The sequence below is a fragment of the Pinus tabuliformis genome, chromosome 4_1 (genome assembly GCF_031772625.1).
Source record: "Pinus tabuliformis cultivar Carrire ecotype Pingquan chromosome 4_1, CPIR1, whole genome shotgun sequence".
Taxonomy (NCBI): Eukaryota; Viridiplantae; Streptophyta; class Pinopsida; order Pinales; family Pinaceae; genus Pinus; species Pinus tabuliformis.
Window position 1 is genome coordinate 358162982 of NC_142303.1, and position 7565 is coordinate 358170546.

The following is a 7565-nucleotide window of genomic DNA, read 5'->3' on the forward strand; positions in this document are numbered from 1 at the left end:
CTTCTCTTTTGTGATCTGGTTACATAACTGGTAGTGAGACTTAGGTTTTGTAGTAAGAGGGTTAAACCCTATATCCCAATGTTGCAACTATAAAAGCACCCAGCCAATAACCCAAGATGAGTGAAAAATAGTAAGCAAGCCACCTCCATCGAGAAAATGAAAGTGTATCCAATTGTTTATCAGAAATACAAAGGTAGGGCAATATCAAAGCAAATAATTCCAAGGTATGTTAATCCATGTCAAAATATGGTCCTTCGAGAGTGATATGTAATGGAAATTCCCCATCAAGGTGCACACAGAGAGACTTGTGACCTGACTAATTTCGATATCACTTTCCAGAGAAAGCATAGTCTTCTTAGAACCAAGAGAGATAGCCTTCTAGGTATGAGAAAGGGAAATTCGAGAGACCCCATCCTGATGAAGAGGAGAAAAAGGATATCCCAAGACCAAGTTCTCAGGCCCAACTGTCATCTTAATTTCACCATCTAGCCTACCGAAAATGTCATCCCTAAAATCTGGTGGCATTCTCGAAATACACGACAAAAAGGAAGAGTATACCCAGAGACAAAATGTGTAGACACTATCAGAGAGACGCCATATAAGTATGTAAGAGGGACCCATAAACCTTAGAAAATCTGTCGACACTAAGCCTTAGTCACATACTAGTGAGAAAAGGTAGACCCATCCACCGATTAGTTGAGGACATCAAAAACATCCATAGAGAGCACATAATTGGTTGCCATAGTTGCAGAAAACCCTACATCCTCCTCATACCCAGAGACCCTCATACTTATTTCTACAATTCAAAAATCTTGTAGTAACGTAATTCTAATATCATGTACTACATTAGAATTATGTTTACCATTAATTGTCATCTGCTTTAATTACACATAGAAATGAACCCCAACTTTCATTTTATCAATTTCTCCCATCATTTTTTCACCTATTAAATAATAATAATACAAATTTAATGTTACTTTTAAGTCATATTGATGAGCCCCAATTTTTGGTACAATTTGGGCTCATATTGGCCTACTTACCTTGCTCAACCATTCATATTTTACCACTTATGCATTCATTTCTTAGTATATTCGTGTTGTTTGTAGGAAGAAGGGTAGGCATTATATCTATGTGACTAATACATGATGATTTCAGGTTCTTGGCATTAAAGAGAGCAAAAGACCACGCAAAAGGAGACAAGGAGACAGCAAAGGTGATATTGCGGGTTCATAGGGAGGTTGTCCACAGTCTTGATGACCCTCCTCGTGATTTTCACCTTCACTCCGAGCCCTAACAGCTCTCCCCACCGAGCTTAAAGACAGCCAACACGTTCTACAGGATCAGCAGTTTTACAGCAGTTTGACTTTCAGTTGGACAGCCAAGCTCCACGAATGGAGGAAGCCAGCTTGATCTTCATTTTGTATAAATATGAGGGCCGTAGCCTTTGTTAGGAGCTTTTTGAACTTTTGGACTGATATTGTAATTTTTGGAGCATAGCTCGGTTTTTGTTTTTGTAAGCCAGTTTTGGCATGACATCAGACTTTTGGTTATGAATAAAGGCAAGCAGATTTGGATCTAATTCTGAGCTTTTAAGGGAGCTATAGCTCTCACGTTAGGGCCCAACCTGAGAGCAATAGATCTCCTCTTCTTGTAGTGTTATTTGCCTTTCGTTCCAGCACTTTGTTTCTTTACTTTGACATGCAATTCGAAAATACAATCTGCTGATTTGGTTTGTTGTGATTAAGTAGGATTAGCTTATGGTTAATTTTGCTTTCAGTTGCTTAGATCAGGATAGGAGGTTTGTAATACACAGGAGCTCCAGAAAAGGTTGAAAGGACCTCATTGCCATCTCTGTTAGGGATTGGGATGCAGTCTGAACCAACCACCAGAAAAAACGCAGTCTTTTCACGTTCATGCAAGCTGCAACACAGTTGGTTTAATCGTGGATCCTTCCATGCACTTTTGCTCTTGAGCTACACTTCGCCATTGCAATTCCATGCACGACTTTTCTTCATGGTTTACATCACTGTTTATTGATTTAATAGCACAGGTAGCACTGGTTAATGAATTCTCGTTTTTGGTGCAAGACATAAGTCATTTGTTTCATTTACACTGCTCCATATCATTCCACTCCTTTCTTCTTCTTCTTAACCTCTCCTCAAGCCACCTATTCGACCTCTGTTCAGCTCGTTTACCTTCCAACTCATCCATTACCACGTAGCTTCATCTTTTTGACCTTTCGTTGCTGCCATCCTTCTATCCACCTATCAACTCCATGCACTCTCTCTCTCCATCTTATTCCTCTGCCCCTGAGTCATCACAAGCTCCATCTCCACCTTACCTATCCACCCAAACCATTCCATCCCTTCATCATCACCCAAGACTTCCACTTACAGCACATCCTGTAGAAGTTAGCAGACTTCCTGTAGAATTCCTTAGTTTCCTGTACGATCCCCTGCAGACATCCTGTAGAAGCCTGCAAACTTGGTTGCTGAGCATTTGAATGTTGTAGACCTCTGTGGACTAATGCTAGGGACCCTCTGGGACCTCTCCCAACCATCCTGACCTTTCCCAAGCTTTCTCTCCCTTCGCACCACCTCTGCACAGCCAAACCCTAACAAGAAACAAAGTCATAATCACTCCATCCACTTAAGAAAAAACACAAAAACAATGTTCTTTTTCATAGAAGTAGTATGAGTTCATGCGTTTCACATCATTAGAAGTAATGGCATCATTTGTAGACATTTGCACTCTCACTATTGCACCATAGAGGTTAAACTAGTCAGATTAGGGTTTACTAGGGTTTCCATGCTTTGGTTGGCTTTCAGTTCATTTTTGCAAAGTAGATCAATTTCCCTTGAGATAGCCTTCGTCCATCATTTAGAAAGCTTCTTCTGAGAGCATATAGAAGTTGGCTTGAGCCCTAGCGAACTTGTGCCAGCTGACCAAGTGACAACTGCGACAAGAGCTAGTACTTGTGCATACAGCACCGTCGCTTCCAAGTTTGTACGAACTACCGGGTTGATAAAATTAGAGATAGGAGGCCCCAGGAGTTGTAGCATTATTGCTACAATACTGGATCCCACCATCTTTTTGGCGTCGTTGCCGGGGAAGCGTCAGAGTATTAGTAATTGTTACTTTTCTTCTATTTTCTTACTCTTGCCTTCTGCTAAGTAGTTTATTTCATTTCCATTCTGCAAAAGTAGCATAGACATTTCTTGCTTTCATAGATTAGCATTTCCTGCTTTCATAGATTAGCCTTTCATTTCTGCAAGCGTAGACTAGTGTTTCATTTCTGCAATTTCATTTGAGCAAAGTAGATTAGTTCTTTCCTGCTTTCAGTTTAATTCTGCATCTTTATAGTTAGCAGTAGATCAATCTGTTTCAGTTTTGCAGGTACAAAAGAAAAAGAAAAAACAATCAAAAAAGAAAGTCTTTTCCATTTCATGCCTTGTAGGAACCGAGATAAATTAGGCAAATTCCTACCCAACACCCCCACCACATCACTGAGTCACCCTTCTCTCTTCTTTGGTGACAGTGACCCAGAAGAACCTATAGGTGAACATCCCGAGATATCCAAAGATCCTATAGTAGAAGAAGAGTTAGAGACCACTCCATCTGAAGCTATGGCTGACAATAGAAGAGAAGATGAGAGAATAGAAGGTGCCTTCCCCATCCGAGAGACCAATGGAGAGATGAAAATGAAGAACATTAGCCCCTCCGCCTTACCTCACTTCCATGGACTGACTACTGAAGATCCTGATACCTTCCTATTTGAGTTTGTTGTCCTTTGTAGAACCTATGACTATACTGAAGATGAGCAAAAGCTGAAACTCTTCCCTTCAACTCTTAAGGATGCAGCATTACGCTGGTTCATGGGCTTACCTGGGAATAGTATCACCACTTGGGCTCAGATGCAGCAAGCTTTCAATACCAAGTACAGGGATTATTGTAGGTCCAAGGAAACCAAGGGAGAAATCTTTCGGATGACCATGGGAAATGAGGAGTCCTTAGAGGATTATGAGGAGAGGTTCCAACTCAGCTATAAGCGGGCCAGGTGCACACTTGACCCTGAATCCCTCAAGTTGGTCCTGCTCCGAGGAGTCCCTGAAGACCTCTTAGATACCCTTCACATGTTAGCTGGGGGGGACATTTACCAACTGCCTTATGAGGACATCAAGACTGTGTTTAGAAACCACTCCAGGGCAGCTCGGAAACGAGGTAGGGGAAACCTCCTCGCAACTAGTGTCCCTTTCTCCAAACATGAGCTTGCAAATCAATTAGAAGATATCAAGAGTGAGGTGAGACAGACCATTGCCATGCAATTGGACACATTCAGAATCCAGCAGAAGAAAGAAGAAGCTGAGAGAGCCTTGGCTGTCTTCTGCCCTAGGTGCACAAGGAGACACCCTAAGAATGAATGCCCATTGCATTCGGTTGAAGTATGTTTCGTTTGTGAGGAGGACCATCCCACAAATCAGTGTCCAACCTTACCTGGGTTTAAAGCCATGTACCAAGAGACAGAGGCTCCCACTAAACCTCTCTATTACCTCAACCAAAGGAGGCCACAAGGATCTAGACCTTATCAGCAGGGAATGCAAGGGGCACCTCTAGCTTATTACAGCCCCAACCAATCGACTCCTATGCCTTCCTGGGGTCCCCCTGCTCATCCTTCCTGGTCCATGCCTCCTCCATGGTCTTATCCACCTCAGTACCCTACTCAACCTCCTTCTCATTCATATCATTCACATGCCCAGCCACAGCCTCAGTGGAATGCACCTCAGTCAGGGTGGAGACCCCAGTACAACACTCCTCCTGCCATTTTGCCTCCACCACCGGTTCAACCTCAGCCATTACCTCCTGCTCCTCCAAGGCAACCTCAAATGCCTGCTCAACCGAACCCGAACCCCAACAATAGACAGGCCCAACAGGTATACACTGGGGAGACCTCATGCCCTACCTATGCTGTGGAGATCCAGGAGATCAACCTTCGATCTGGAAAGACTCTACCAGATCACCAACCTCCTCCCCCAGAGGATGAGGAAGATAAACAGGAAAGTGAACCAAAGGCTATTCCACCCTTTCCTGAGAGACTAACAGCCACCACACAACCCAACCCAGAGGAGGATGAGCATCTGGGTGAGCTCAATCAGTTGTGTGTGAAAATACCACTTCTCCAAGCCATCAAGGATGTGCCAATATACAACAAACTGGTTAAGGAAAAGTGTTTCAAACACCCAGGCAGGCGGAAGAAAGATGCTTCAACCATCAATGTCATAGGACAACTGTCTGACCTTATGTTAGGACAAGTCATCTGCCCAAAGTACCTAGATCCTGGAAGTCCTGTAGTAGATGTCCACATCAATGGCACCATCATACCTCACACCTTGATTGATCTGGGGGCTGCCATTAATGTGATGACCAGGGACACCATGCTCAAACTCAATCTTCAGGGTTCCTTGAGGAAGACCTCGACAGTACTGCAATTAGCAGATCGCTCCACTGTGACTCCCGAAGGGATTGTGGAGGATGTCTTGGTCTCTATCGACTCTTGGGAATATCCTACAGATTTCTTGGTTCTGCAACCCAAGGCAAACCTTACTGGATATCCTCTCATTTTGGGAAGGCCTTAGTTAGCCACTGCAGATGCTTACATAAGTTGTCGTGCAGGAAATATGACCATCAAAAATGGTCCTATGTCCAAGCAGCTAGTCCTATACCCTCCTGCCCAACCCTCCTTAGAGCATGACTTACCACTCTGGTTAGAGGAAGGGGAGGAAGACGAGGTGTACTCAGCACCTCTGTGCACCTTAGAGACCACTAGAAGAGACCCCCCAACTGAGGATGACTTGATTGAGACCTTGATCCGAAATCCACCTTCCAGTACACTATCCTTAGAGAAATTGGTGGAGGATGCCCAAGCTAGCACTTTAGTGGATCTTTGTACAACCAACCCTGTCACTCCCAGAGTTAAGAATGTGGAGTTCGGCCCTGAGAGAACGTTGAAGATCAACTCCTCCCTATCTTCTTCCTAGGAAAAGGAGCTGTGTAGCCTGTTGGTGTTATATACCTAGGGGGGATAATATGGGGTACCAAGGGAGGTACCCAAGGTAATAATGTAATAATGGGATGGGCCATAGTAAGAAATAAGGTGGTTAACCCATATCATGTAAGGGACCACAAGTAGTTAATAATAATGTAATGGGCCCATGGTATTAGTTGATGGTATGAGGAAACCATGGTAATGATACATGGTATTGTATGTATGAGGCCTATATAAAGGCTAGAGACTCCACATGAAGATGAAGAGAAGTATTATTGTATGAACAGGCATATGGCTTGTGGAGTGTTCTCCTTCCTTAAGGAGTGAATGTATGGTGTTGCCCTACCTTAAGGGTTTGATCAATACAGAATCATTTCATATTATTTCTGGGTTTATTTGCATTGTATTATGTTTTCATATCAGATTCATAATATTTCCGGGTTAGATCTACAACAATTGGTATCAGAGCACTTTCTTGGGCAAACCGTGGAGAATTTTTTTTTATTTTTTGCAAGGTTTCGGGGGCGGCGAGTTTGCAGATCAGATCTGTAAGTTTTGGTGCAAGATCTGTAAATTATAATTGCAGATCTGGATTCTATGTGAAAAAATACCCGATTTCAAAAAAAAAATCGATCGAATCGGAGTCCGGATGAAGGAGATATCACTGATCTAAAAATCAGTGGGGTTGTAGCCAATTTTCAGGACAGCGATTTTGCGGCGCAGATCTAGACGTCCTGGTACAAGATCTTCAAAATCTAATTGCAGATCTGGATTCTTTGGGAAAAAATACCCAACTTCAAAAAAAAAATCAGTCGAATCGGAGTCCGGATGAGGGAGATATCACTGATTTAAAATCAACTCTTTTTTCAGAAATTTTGGGTGACGACGGAAGAATAGCAGCGCAGATCTGAAATTCCAGTGTCTGAATCAGGATTTCTATCACATGGGCAAATGCAGAATGGTTGTTCCATTTCCAAAAACAGGTTATAATAGAGATTCTGAGCAATATTGACGAAACTGTGACATTTTCAAATTTTCGCCAAGTAAGTGAAATTTTTTCAAACCCTCTTCATGGCTTCTAGCAAGGTTCTATTATTTACAGGAAAAGATGATGGTCCTACTATTGAAGAATACATAAAATATCAGAAGTGGGTATGGAAAGACCATTGGAAATGGTGGGTAGCGGCGCAATTTGAAGATGAGGCAACCACATGGTGGGGATTACTTAACCAAACGAAGTGTTTGAACCTACCCGATGAAGAATTTGAAAAATTACTTTTAGACAGATGGTCTCATGCTAGAAAACAAGATAAGGCGAAACATGTGGGTCTATTTCCTACTGGTATATCCTTATTACAGGTTCATGGATTGATTCAGAAGGAGAAAATCATTGTGTCTATAAATCGGAGTTGCAAGCAAAATTTCATAAATGTCAACTTGGCAAAAAAATTGCAAGTCCCAGCAAAACAAATTGAAAATACACAGGTTGATGATAAGGATGTTCAAATTTATAAGGATTTGA